Below are 14,058 nucleotides of genomic sequence, written 5' to 3'. Positions count from 1 at the left end.
CAATCATTCAACCCTCCACTCATTCACATGTGTTGAGTACCTTTTATGTACTAGGCACCATTCTAGAGGCTAATGTTTAATATTCCTTTTTTTAAAGATTTTATTTATTTATTTGATAGCAAGAGAGAGCACAAGCAGGAGGAACATCAGAGGGAGAGGAGGAAGAAGCAGGCTCCCCACTGAGCAGGGATCCCGCTGTAGGACTCGATCACAGGACCCTGGGTTCATTACCCAAGCTGAAGGCAACCGACTGAGCCACCCAGGTGCCCTAACTGTTAATATTCCTAATTTAAAGATGAGGAGAAAGAATCTAAGAGAGGTTAAGCAACTTGCTCAAAATTGCACAACTAGTAAGTAGAGAAATAGAATCCAAATCTAGGACTGTTCTTTCAAATGCTCCCTGAGGATTTTTCTCTCTTTAGGTGAGAAGTAGTAATGGTTAAGAAATTTAATTTCTTTAATTTGTACTGGAGGGTATTTTGCTGAGTGAAATAAGTCAATCAGAGAAGGACAAACATTATATGGTCTCATTCATTTGGGGAATATAAATAAATGTGAAAGGGAATAGAAGGGAAGGGAGAAGAAATGGGTAGGAAATATCAGAAAGGGAGACAGAACATGAAGACTCCTAACTCTGGGAAACGAACAAGGGGTGGTGGAAGAGGAGGAGGGCAGGGAGTGGGGGGTGAATGGGTGACGGGCACTGAGGGGGGCACTTGACGGGATGAGCACTGGGTATTATTCTGTATGTTGGCAAATTGAACACTATTAAAAAATAAATTTATTATTTTTTAAAAAGGAATTTAATTTGTATAGAGGCCCCTGTTACTTGGATCAGTTTGTCCTCAGGGGTACCTATGTCTTAATGCCTCCCTTACACCCACCCCCACTTTCTATCATCCATTTCTTCTTCGTTGATGTGGGCAAGTCATGAATTCTTGATGGATCACAGAGTGTTTTGCAAGCTTTGCTTCAAGGACCCATTCCAACCATATTATTAACCCCTCAACCCTTTATAGGTAGAAATTTGGAGTTTCTACTGTGGATTCATCTGGCCCTTCACTAAATCTAGTTCCATATCAAAGGTTCCATTTAGAAACAAAAGAATTTGTAATTAATTGTGCACATAATTTGTAAGTCAAAATTTGTTATACACATGAATATTCCTTCTGTTGACACTTTTTATCTGCAATAATAGTACTTATGATTTGGAAACTATGTGTAGAGACATTAGAAAAGATTTTTGTGGAAGAAAGCATGAGACGGGTGCCTGGGTGGCTCAGTCAGTTAAGCATCTGCCTTTGGCTCGGGTCATGATCCTAGGGTCCTGGAATCAAGTTCTGCATTAGGCTCCCTGCTCAATGGAGAGCCTGCTTCTCCCTCTCCCTCTGCTGCTCCCCTTCTTGTGTGCTCTCTCTCTCTCAAGTACATAAATAAATTTTTTTTTAAAGCATGAGATATTTTGTTCAGTGTTTTTAAACTGTTGAATTTAAGCTCTTCATTCATTTAGTTGGTTTTTACATTACCTAGAACTATTGTTTCTAGTTTGAGAATACTTTGCCATGATTTTTGAATGGGTTATGTATTCAGAATTTAGAAAAAACGGACCTATTGCTTAGGAATATTGAATGACATAATAACAAAGTCAATCCTTAAAAATGGTAACTTAAAAAAATCCTTTAAAAAATCCTTTTGTGATTTAATGGGAGTTTCTTTGCAATTCTGTGTTATTTTTAATGAACAGGCATCTCAAGAACAGCTGTGGTAATGTAATTCACAACCAATTCTTCCATTATGAATCGAATGAAATTTTTATTGCCTGTAGGAATGAATCCCCACCCAAGAGACATTTAGATTAGTAAGAGAATGAATGAAAATTCAGTCTTTTTAAAGTAATGAAGCAATGCAGGAGTAGAACAAAACAATATAGTAATGAAAGCAAGAGTGTTCCTTAACTTCTAACATAGAAATATTCAAGTTGCTTTAATGTTAGATATAAGAAAATGCTTATGTAAAAAAATCACTGGGCAGCCCAGGTAGCTCAGTGGTTTAGTGCCTGCCCTTGCCCCAGGATGTGATCCTGGAGTTCCGGGATCGAGTTCCATGTCAGGCTCCCTGCATGGAACCTGTTTTTTCCCTCTGCCTGTGTCTCTGCCTCTCTCTCTCTCTGTGTCTCTCATGAATAAATAAATAAAATCTTTTAAAAAATAAAAATAAATAAAAATAAAATTAAAAAATCACTGATTTGTAAAGCATAAAAGGCTGTCTTCCTCAACCAGAAACCTGATGAAAGTCACATGCTAGGTTATTTTAATCCTAAAAATAAAAATTATTTTTCCACATGGATCTTCCTTGATTTTGCCTATCACTTGAATCTCTCTGTCATACTTTTGTGTCCAGATTCTGATCATAGCACACAAGCAATGCTTATAAATCACAAATCCATGTCTTTTCCAATGTGTTGACACATTCTTTATTTCTCTAAACCACCATCACTTCTATGAGAAAACATACCTCTGACTTCTTGACTGTTGGCCATAAATATCCCAAAATGGCTTCTAAACTATTACCATTGAGACAGATTATCATTGTTTTCTGTCATGTTATTCTAAGAATGTTAAACCCTATGTAAATACTATTATATTAATTATTTGCACATTAAAGTAAGCCATTAGAAGATTCTGGAATAAACATCTTTGTGAAACCAAGAAGAAAATATTTAAACCATCATCAGTATTTCAGTATTCAGGTGATTCAGAAACAAATCCTTTTTCCATTGGCATGCAAGAAATTTTGCCCTTAAGTCTATGAGTAGAGTAAATGGAAATCTAAAAATGTAAATGAAAAATTTTGCAGAAGGCATTTTATTTTCTAAAGGAATTAAGCTTATCTTTCTTACCTAAATGTCTCCATTTGGAGTATTCTCTATGGAGTTTAAATTTAATCAGAAGTTTTAAATTTATAACAAGATGCTTTTGGGGAGGATTTAATCAAATGACCTAAAGGAAGAAAAATACAGCCAGTTTTACACATTGGGTTAGTCATCTTTTATGACAATGAGAGTTTGGGAAAGGAAATAAAGCACAAAAGGAGATCAACCTTCACCTCACCCCAGCTGTTTTTAAGGTCTTATTGCAAACAGAATTAAGGTTCAATATGCCTGTTGAATAAACTAATGAAATGCATTGTTGATATGTTGTTTCATTACATGAGCCATTGAGATGTTTACTTAACGCCAAATAACTCACCAAGGGATTTTTTGAGGTGAACAGCCCATTAGATAAGGCATAGTCACTAAGCTAAGTTAGCTAGCTAGCTAGCTAAAGTTTAATATAGATCAACTCTAAATTACCTTTACTACATCACATCCTTCACCATCTACATAGAGTTCTGTAGAAGATACAATATTGGTATGGTTGTGTAGAAGCAATAATAATTAGTCCCAGACACACTATACTAAAAAAGATAAGCAAGTGCAGAAGCACACATGTACACATATGCAGGCATATATAAAATATGTATTCTCTATATATATAATACTGATCTGTCTTATTTTGTATATATATTTAAATTACTCTGTTCCAGCATGAGCTCTGTTCAGTTATTTGATTGATTTAGAAGCCAGTCTGACAAGGGATGCCTGAGTGGCTCAGTCGGTTGGGTGTCTGCCTTTGACTCAGGTCATGATCCCAGAGTCCTGGGATCAAGCCCCATTGGGTTCCCTGCTTCCTCTCCTTCTTCCCCTCCACCCGCTGTGCTCTCTGGCTCTTTATTTGTCTGTTAAATAAATAAATAAATAAATAAATAAATAAATAAATAAAATCTTAAAAAAAAAAAAAAGCCAGTCTGACAAAAGGGAGTATTCATTTGGTTAATTTCTGCAGTTCCTAAGATAATACCTTCCATAGTCATGTACTATATATTTGGTGACAACTGCTCTCTCTCTCTCCCTCCATGTTATGTTTCTGGGTCACAAAACAACATTGGAGTCACTTTATGAACTATAAAACCATTTATAATTTCAACCAATGCTTCTCAAAATATTCTGGTGTTGACATGCAAACTCTCACCTGTCTAGCACAATGAGAACAGTGCAGGAATTGAGGGTAAACACTTATAAATGTTGTTTTTTTTTTAATTTATCTATTTATTTGAGAGAGAGAGAACACAAGCAGGAGAGGCAAAAGGAGACAGCAAGAGAATCTCAAGCAGATCCCCTCCTCACTGAGGGCGGACATGGACCGCTGAGATCATGACCTGACCAGAAATAAAGAGTCAGATGCTTAACTGAGTGCACCACCCAGGCTCCCCAAGAATTACAAACTTTTATTGCTGGGCTGTCCAAGCAGCATTTCATGTTTCTGGTAATATCTCTTATTGTATTTATAAAAATGTTGGTCTACCATAGATTAAAATTTTCTTTTATGAACAAAAAGTTGGACTTTCATCATTGATGGTTTGAGAACCACTTAAGCCTGACTGCATATCAAGGTTCTCCAGGGGACTTCTTAAAAGCATAGGATATTTAGTGATTGGGGTCCAGAGCTCTGTATATTAAAAAAAAAAATCTCCACGTTACTTGATGAAAATCAGGTTTAGAACATCTTTTATACCATATCTGTTGTAACTACTGCATCTAATTATATCAAGACTTGTAAGTTCTTTGTGATACTAGTAGAATATAAGTGCCATGTGCACAGTGATCATGTCTTTAGCACCTAGACTGTTAGTTGATACATACCAAGTCATCAAAAATATTGGTTGAATGAATTAGTAAGTAATGCATTCCTTAGTTCCTCAACTAGATTGTAAGAAAATTTAAAACAAAAGCCATGTCTTTTGTGTGTGTGTGGCTTTTAACAGATTTCTTTATATAGGAAAAAAAAACTCATTTTGTATACATATATAAGTAGATTCCTTTTATAACAGTAAATTAATTTCTCAACACTTCAACATCGCAACCCCAAGTACCACTCCTGATCTTCCCAAATTAACAGATAATATGATTTCTGCAGGCAGATATATCTAGGAATTCCCAGTCATTTATTAGTTATCCCTGAATTAGTTCAATCTCACTTATTACTATAGAGGAAAACTTGGCCCCAACCACACAAGACTGGAGGAGTCTACAACCCATGCACAGCTGCTCATTGTTTGGGATGGTGGCTGCTCTCACTGTAACTTGGCTGGTAATTTACTCTGTAACACATTTTAACTTTACATAAATACATAAAGTCCTTTTAATGTCTTTTGCCTTTTCCCATGCCATGTCTCAAGCCTGGAATACCGTTCTGTTCTTATTCACTGAACAAACTCTTCTACTTCTGTTCTGAAGGCCTCCTTCCTCTGATTCAGCTGAGGAACAACCAGCTCTTCCTCAAAGCTAATTGCTCTGCCCTGGTTTCCTACCACAGTTCGCCCTTCCAAACCTCTGCAGCATTTCAGTTTCCCTGTTATTCTTCTTCCTCCCCTACAGAGCTCCTCCTGGGCTCAGAGCATATCTCATTCATTTCTTTGCTGCTTTCTCTGAGTGCCAGCTTCAGAGCAGATACTCCAGAGATGCTGTATCAATGTGTGAATCCCTATGGCCATTTTTCTTCTATTCAGTATCAGGTTTAGGGAAGTTAGAAGAGAATAAAGGCTCTCTGGCATTCAGATGCTATGCCTCCCATGGAGAACTCATGAAAGGATGATTTTTCCCCCTCAGAATTGAATGGCCTGCCCCTTCAGTGAGCCTTGCTTCTAATGGGTCCCTGAATAAGAACCTGCAATCTCTGTCTTTGTGAAGCTATTAAATAAATTAGTTTTGGTGCCTCCAGAAATGCTTATTTCCTGCCTGTCTCCTTTTGTTTTGTCCACACACAAATACAAGCAGGCAATACCATGCTGCTGAACTTGTAGACTCTTCAGTTTTCAATAAAAAAGACACATTTTCTTTCTGTAACTCCTGCCTCCTGGACAATTTTGACATCTCTCCCCTTATTTTGGCAAGATAATGGATGTTTTAAAATTAACAGCTACTAATAACAGTTTATTACTTATATCTCATTCAGCACTTGCATTATAAACCATTCTGGTCAGGGTTTTTTGTTGTTGTTGTTCATATTATCAAGGGGGATTTCCTTCTGTTCCTTCTCCATAAAAACAGGCAGATTTCATCTGCAATGTGCTTGTATATCCAATTCACCTTTGCACTGATGGCATAGCACTCCCGGGTCCCAGCTTCACATAGGGTCTCCTCTTCATTTCCCATCTTGTAGGAGTAGGATTGATCTTTGGTCCACCCTTCCTGTAATAGAAGCAAAACAAACTTAGGGTCACCAAGGTGAACAGTCACCTCCCGGTGAAAGCCAATTGGTGAGCACTCACCTATCCCCGTAAGTGCCCTCTTTCACTTCATTCTTGACCCCTACTTCTTTTGGAGGGAGGTGGAATCAAATCATTATATTGAGGGGCCTTGGGTGAAGGGTCACAGGGATTGGGGAACCATGTGACCTCAGGCCAGCTGGGATCTCCCCAGCTTCAGAGTCACAAAAAACTCCTGTTTCTTAGTTTCTTGCCAGCCTGGGGGAGAATTTACATAGGTTAGTATTTATTTTCCATAATTTTTATTTGTGTTCAGTCGGTATAATATTTGGGGGAGCTACATAGTGTCATGTTAATAGACTCTTAAGTCTAAGCACATTTTTTTAGTGCACCACTTTAGATAATTTGTATAGATTATTTGAATTGTGGTCTACCTTCTTGGTATGGAAGAGAGAAAAATACTTACGAACAAAATATGTATTTATATTTTAAAGAATTATTTAGCCTTAATAATAATTATAAAAGAAATAAGAAAATAGTGCTAGAGGGTAATGAGCTTCAGAAACTTGAGAATTAAAAAGAAAAGGAAATTTGAGAATATATACACATCAAAAATAAAATAAAGGGTAGGGAAAAGAATCCCCATTTCATGTAGGTGATGAGAATCTTTCATTCAGGTGCTTCTTTGGTGTTTCTTTTGGCATTTCTATTCAAATGTGGTCTGAATTTGTCATATACATGAATTGCTATAATTTTTGTTAATCTCTCTTTACTCTTTATCAGACTTTCTCTTTTTGGTGCCCACTCTCTTATTTTTTTTTTTTTCAAATCTTCTATTTCCCTTTAGTTGATTGTGCTTAAAATTAGTTTCTCAATCTGTTCCCTTCTCTGTGCCTATAGTTCTCCTTCCAATTTCTCCTTCTCAGACTCAGACACATTAGACAGACATCTTGCTCACAGGCTTCTTCTTTCCCTTACCTGACCCCCAACATTTTTGTACTATTCCTCTTCTTGGCAAAAAAAACATTTTTATAGAAATGTTTCTTATCTTCTTAATTAAAAAAAAAACGGACAGCATATGCAGAATCTTGGAAACCTAATGGAAAAAAAGAATGATTAAAACCTTGATGAATAGTAGTTCTTTTTAAAATGAAGGATGCCTGATAAAATCAAAGGTCTCTCTGGTTTTACCAAAATTGGTGAAATCAATAGTACTTTCCATGTTATTTCAATGTGAAAGTGATAGAAACAAAGATCTAGAGCAGTAGTTGTGAGAAAAAGATTTCATGGAGCAGAATTGATTTTTATTGCTAACAGTCGTGTAAACCGAAATGGTCACGGGTCTGAGATCTGGGAAGATCTAAAAGCACAGGGATCAGCACATGAGAGCCAAATATGAAAATGGCGGGGCCTGTCTTTGGTCTCCTTAAGAGTAAACACATTTCTAAGAGTAAAATTTTATTTTTTTTTAAAAAAAGAGTTTTTTGGAGTGTTTTGTATGATCATTCACATGATCATGGTACTTTGCAAATCATCACCTGGATTAGCACATTTAATCCTCACAAGCGCCCCTTGCAGGTAAATTCTTTTCCTCACCATTTTTGAGGTGGGGAACCTGTTAGGTTCATGCAGCTGGTAGGTGAAAGCACCGGTGTCCAAGCACAGGCAGCATGACTCGGTTCTGCTCTCCTAACAGAAATACTGCCTCAACCTTAAATCAAAGGTAGAAAAGATAGTGGCATCATGTGTGATGACAGTGATCCTCTTGGGCACTTTTAAAGGAACATTTTGTAGGTGCCATAGTCAAGCTTAAATGGATCTTAGAGAAAATGTTGCCAATCCTCATTTCATAGACAAGGAAGATAATCCTCAGAGAACAGAAAGAATTAGCTCAAGAACGTCATTGATCTTTGTGGGATTATAACTCAGATCACGCTGATGGGGACTAACTTTTATGTTCTATTCTGTTTTTTCCCACAAATTATCCTCCCAATTGATTTCTCACAATGCTAGAAAATCTGACACTGAGAATTCTTTGAATAAAGGTGCTATGGATTCAGAAATCCTTAATTTAGCGAGGATTTGTTGCCTTGAGGGAATAGAACAGTAGTCATTGCTTTTCTTTAGATTTGCAGTTTCATCAGAGGGTTTTTTCTCTAGAGATTTTCCAGAGGAAGAAGCAGAGAAGCACACTCTGGCTCTGTCCCTTTCACTCACACATTCCCTGCCTTGGTAAAAAATATATATAGTTGCTCTCTCAGTGAACAGATTACTTATGTTAGAAAATTGTTCTTGAGCATTCAGAACACCATACTTCAGAGAATGGTAGCATCTTAAGTGCAGGCATTGTACAATTTGCTGTTTACATCAGAGAGGTTTTTGTTGTTGTCATTTCTAGCACCTATAGAGGTGAAAGTACAGCCTATTCAGTCTTTCTTCATGACACCATGGGGAGCCGAAGCATTCATGTTCAGAGAAAACTTTGAAATGAGCCCACAAAGAGTAATACCCTTCAAGGACACAGAGCCCTGCAAATTAAAGGTGGGCACAGAAAGTTGTAAGACAAGTGACATATTCCAGTGATTGTCCCTGGTACCTTCATACTTCCCACACCTTGCTGCACCTCCAAAGCTATCTTTTCTCTTTTTGTGGCTGAGAAATGTCGCCATATGCCTAATAAAAACTGATATCCTCAGAAGGAGAACTGCTCACTGTGGATTTGAGGCTCTTTCTTTGGGCTTTTTGGGTTTAAAAAAAGGCATTTCCTGGGATCCCTGGGTGGTGCAGTGGTTTGGCGCCTGCCTTTGGACCAGGGTGCGATCCTGGAGACCCGGGATCAAATCCCACTTCGGGCTCCTGGTGCATGGAGCCTGCTTCTCCCTCTGCCTGTGTCTCTGCCTCTGTCTCTCTCTCTCTCTGTGTGACTATCATAAATTAAAAAAAATTTTTTAAAGGCATATCCTGATAAGCAAAATGCCTTGATGAACAATTCTGACATGTACAAAGGAAAGTTCTATCGCAGTCAATCCCACAGTGGAGAGATTTTACTTTACTAAATCTGTAGTAAGGAATTTGCAATTTAGCATACCATGCTCACTTTTCCTTGAATCACTGAAGTGGAATAATTTACACAGTGAGCAAAGGACTAGCTTAAAACAATGCTTTCCTTAGGAACTATGAACACTAACACTGCAAAAGCAACACATATTGACTGTGTGTGTGGTGTGTGTTTCAGCAGAGTAAGATCTCCTTCAAAGATTCAAAATGTGATTGAATTGTTAACCTCACTGCACTCCACAGATGCAGGCGGATTATTTTCTTCCACTAGAAAATTGTTAAAAAGTCATAAATTACTGTAATTTGGTATTCATCTTTCATACCCATTCTTCAGGGAGAATAGGGCCACTTCCTTTGGAGGATAGCATGGGGTAAGAAAGCCAGGTTCAGGCACTGAGCCCTGTGTTTGTGGCTCTTGGAACAGCTGCCTCTGAGGAGCTGTGAAATTATCCTCAACTCTTTCCAGTTTAAAAAGAAAAAGCCTACTTAAAATATCTGCCCCGTTGTTGATTTCAGATCTTTTGATCAGCTAGGGCAGGATTTTTCAGTGTTCTTTATTGCTTTTTGTTGATATAGTGAAGGAAGTAAAGAGAAAGTCCCAGGAGAATAATTCCATGAGAAATTGCTCATAAACTCTATAAATATATATAAAACTTTTCCCAATAGTTTAAAATCACTTCTAAAAAACATACATTTTTTTTTTTAAATCACTTCTTACTTTAGTTTTGTTTGGGTACAAATCTACAGTTTAGTCTTCATCCTGTAGCTGGCATGATTAGAGCAATCAAAGGACTCCACTGGAAAGCAGAGTACAAATCAGACACTTATAGACAAGAAATGTATTATTTATTTGTATGTGTGTGATATTCAAGTAAAGATCAATAGTTTACTTAGTACATAATTTTTTCTTCTATTAATCATTTTCCTTCATTTAAAAATGTTTAGTTTCCTCCTTTGCAGTGAGTCATTGACTATAAACTATTACTTTATTTTATTACAAGTTATTATACATATCCTTTAAATGGCAGTAGATTAGAAAACCTCTATGTATATAATTAAAATACAGCTGCATAATCAAGATCCTAAAGACTTATATTTCCAACATAAGGCAAACATTGAACACTTGGAAAAGTCTTGGTCTAAAATTCATATAACTATAACTTTAGGTGCACAATCCCTGATTTTAGAAAGTTTTTGCACTGCTCTGCTTTCTTTTCATGATATTTGCCACTCCCTTCTTCATCGAGCTGACCTTTTATTTTAATGTGTTTTCCAGAGGGAGCTTGCTATAATAGAGGCAATCTATTGTTGGACATGCTTTTAGATGACAGCTCTGCAGTATTGGTGTGCTTCATGTTGTTACTTAATTGAAAAAGAATAGTCAGTTTAACAAAGCATTTTCTATATTACTCTGTTTTAATCTGGTAAAACCAGGACGATTCATCACCAAGATGTTAGGTAAATATTAAACTAAGGAGATAGGAGGAGATTAAAGGAGGTTTGGGTTCTGGTTTTGCCAGAATGGTGAAATATACAGGTTTCAGGCTCTCTCCTCAAAAATGAACCCTGGGGAAATTATAGAAGCAAAAGGAAAGTGTGATTTTAAGGAACTATCAAAGGAGAACCCCACTCTCTAACTCTCCCCAGCCCTCCTCCCAGGCCATCTGAGGCCTGGCCATCTGAGAATTGGTTTGTACAGGACAGGTGGGTAGCAGCAGCCTGGGACTGAGCAAAGCCAGAGGCAGCAAATGGAAGGATGGGTTACAACAGTGGCTCTCAAATACAGTCCTCAGACCAGTAGCCTTGTTATTACGTCAGGATTTATTAAAAATACAAATTCCTGGCTAATCCCAGACCTGCTGAATCAGAAACTTGAGGCAGGACCCAGCAATCTATGTTATATAAGCTGTTCTGGTAGTTCTTATATATGCTGAAGTTTAAGAAGAGAGAGTTTTTAAGCCTCACTTGCCTTTTTCTTGATTTGCCTTGTTACAGTCCTGACCTGCAAGCATTTCTACAGATACCTGCCTCTCTCCCATAGCTCAATGAAACTTAGAGCACCAATTTTGTTGCTAGCATGTGGATTATTACAGCAGTGCAAAAAATCCTCCTTAGGTGGAAAGTTTCAAATGTAGGTAGACTGACCAGCTGTTCTCCAGCATTTATTTCTCCACTAAAGCCCTCAGGTTACTGCCTAGGGAATAGAGTGTACCTGCCTTTGTTGATTCACCTCAGGCTTTAAGGAGACACTGATTAGAATATCTGCCTGCTAGAGGGTCAGCCAAAAAGTCACCAAGGAGTCTGTGGAACCTGAAATACTATACCCTAGGGGCTTATCTCTGCCTCCCCCACTAACCTGGACTGATCTAAATCAGTGTTTAATCTTGTGCCATTAAACATTAACGAGACAGAACAGCTGAACCCACAAGACAAATCTACAAATGGGTTTATCAGACATGAGAACGAGACCTCTGGAGAATAAGGTTATCAAGATGGCAACATAGTTGTTCCTAACTTTGCTCTTCCTCACAAGAAGAACAACTAACAACTATTATGAACAAGAGACTACGGAGGGATTCCTAGAACACTGGGGGTTAGGCTGAAGCACGCTCTGAACCACAGCGGCCAAGGCAAACTGCATTAGAAGGCTAAGAGGAGCAGCTACACAGGTGGACATTGCCCTTCCCCTGAGCCAGCAGAGCAGCACATGGAGAGGTCTCTGCTGAGCCTCCAGTTGGTTCCTTCAGTAGGAAAAGAGAATCTAGGGAGACAACAAGCAACCCCAGCATTGTGGTTCATTTTGTGGGACCCCTGCTCTGGTCTCACCCCAGAAGGATTGCAGGAGAATCTGCAGGGCTTAACACTGGGAATCTGACTGGCAGAGAATAAAACTTTGAGAAGGATAAACCCAGGATTCTGAGGCCTGAAAATTATATAATTCTTTATCTTATAAAAAAGAAAAAAAAATTACAAATGCAAAATCAGATATGAAAATGAATGGTTAGGATGACAAAAAAAATCACAATAAAATACACATTTTGAGAAACTGGCAAGTATCACAAACATCACTAAATCCAGAAAAAGTACTTTTATTATTTACCAACTGACATATCCTTAAGAAACTATTTCCTGGGGCACCCAGATGAATGGTTCAGTCGGTTATGCATCCATCTCTTAATTTTCGTTCGGGTCATGACCTCAAGGTCCTGAGATCAAGTCCCATATCCGACTCCCTCCTCAGCAGGAAGTCTGCTTCTCTCTCTCCCTCTGCTCCTCTCCCCAACCCCCCCACCCCGCTTGTGTTCTCTCTCAAATAAATAAATATTTAGAAAAAAAAAAGGAAAAAGGAAAATTTCCTATATATTTCTTTGGCTTTATTCTTTTTGGTCACCTCTTTGTCTTTCAACAATTTTTTTTTTTTTAAGTAGGCTGCATGCTCAATATGGAGACCAGTGTGGGACTTGAACTCATGACCCTAAGATCAAGACCTGAGCTGAGGTCAAGAGTTGGATGCTTAACCAACCGAGCTATCCAGGTGCCCCAACTATTCTATTATCAAAGAAATATAATTGCAGTTTAAAAAAAGGAGAGATATTTTAGTTTTTCCTATAATATGACTGGCCAAATTTTGTTTTTATTATTGATATCTGAATGCATAAAATATACAACTTCACACACTGATGTGTTTTTAATACTGCTATAGTTTTCTGTTTTGTACAGATCACAGGACATCTGATCAATCCTATTTTGCCTGACTTGTATCAGAAAGGAAAAATTTTATGTTGTGTTTGAAATTTTGTAAATTTTCAATTTTTGATTATATTCCTACAGGGAGAGAACTTTCATTTTGAGTAGGGATAAATGGGAAACAACTTCTCCTCTGAACAGTTTCCCATGTCCCATAATTGGAATCATTTTCTACATATTATTTTCTGGCTTTATGGATTCCTTCATATTCTCAATGCTGGACACTGTAGAATGTTTTCATATTACAGTATGGCCTGTTTGAGGTGATGATGCAGGATGAATTGGCACAGTATACTATTCCTAGAAGCTATTTTTACACAAGTACAGCTAGTAATAACCACACTCAAAAGTTATTGCAAATCATATATATTGGAACAGAAATGGAGTGGAAAGATACAGCCATTTTAATTAATTGCATGTAAGTATCTTGCTTTTGTATATGTACAAAAATATACAACCATTTGCTAGTGAGAGTCCATGACTCTCAAGCATTATAGTTTAATAAGGTTCTCCAGAAAAACAAAACCTATAGGAAATACATATGGTTATAGATATATATAGATAGACATTTGTTTTAAGGAAGTGGCTCACTTGATAGTGGAGGTTGGCAAATCCATAATCTGCAGAGTAGCCTTCAAGGAAGACCCGGGGAAGAGCTGGTATTGTAGTTCTAGTCCAAAGAGGGTCTGCTGGCAAAATTCTATCTTCCCACAGAGAGGTCAGTCTTTTTGTAATAAGAACTTCAACTGTTTGGATGAAGTTCACTCAGATTGTTTTCTACTTTAGTCAAAGTCTACTGATTTAAATGTTAATTTCATCTAAAAAATTATCTTCACAGAAATGTCCAGAATAATATTTGACCAAATATCTGGGCATCATGGCCTACCAAGTTGACACATCCATTACCATGGTGATTCTTCCTTTACACCTCAGTTCAGCTACCTCTAA

General features: G+C 37.5%; 1 long non-coding RNA gene across 1 annotated transcript; it reads right to left on the bottom strand.

Annotated features, from left to right (window-relative positions):
- Positions 1-4,567: 4,567 nt before the first annotated feature.
- LOC121494288 lies at positions 4,568-13,853 on the bottom strand. The gene is made up of 3 exons (XR_005988782.1): positions 13,702-13,853; positions 7,285-7,402; positions 4,568-6,289 (listed from the first exon to the last, which is right to left on the bottom strand). It is a non-coding gene; the product is annotated as an uncharacterized LOC121494288 (long non-coding RNA).
- Positions 13,854-14,058: the final 205 nt, after the last annotated feature.

The sequence above is a fragment of the Vulpes lagopus genome, chromosome 7, assembly GCF_018345385.1.
Source record: "Vulpes lagopus strain Blue_001 chromosome 7, ASM1834538v1, whole genome shotgun sequence".
NCBI lineage: Eukaryota > Metazoa > Chordata > Mammalia > Carnivora > Canidae > Vulpes > Vulpes lagopus.
Note: the sequence above shows the minus strand (reverse complement) of the source record. Positions and strands in the feature narration are given on the sequence as shown.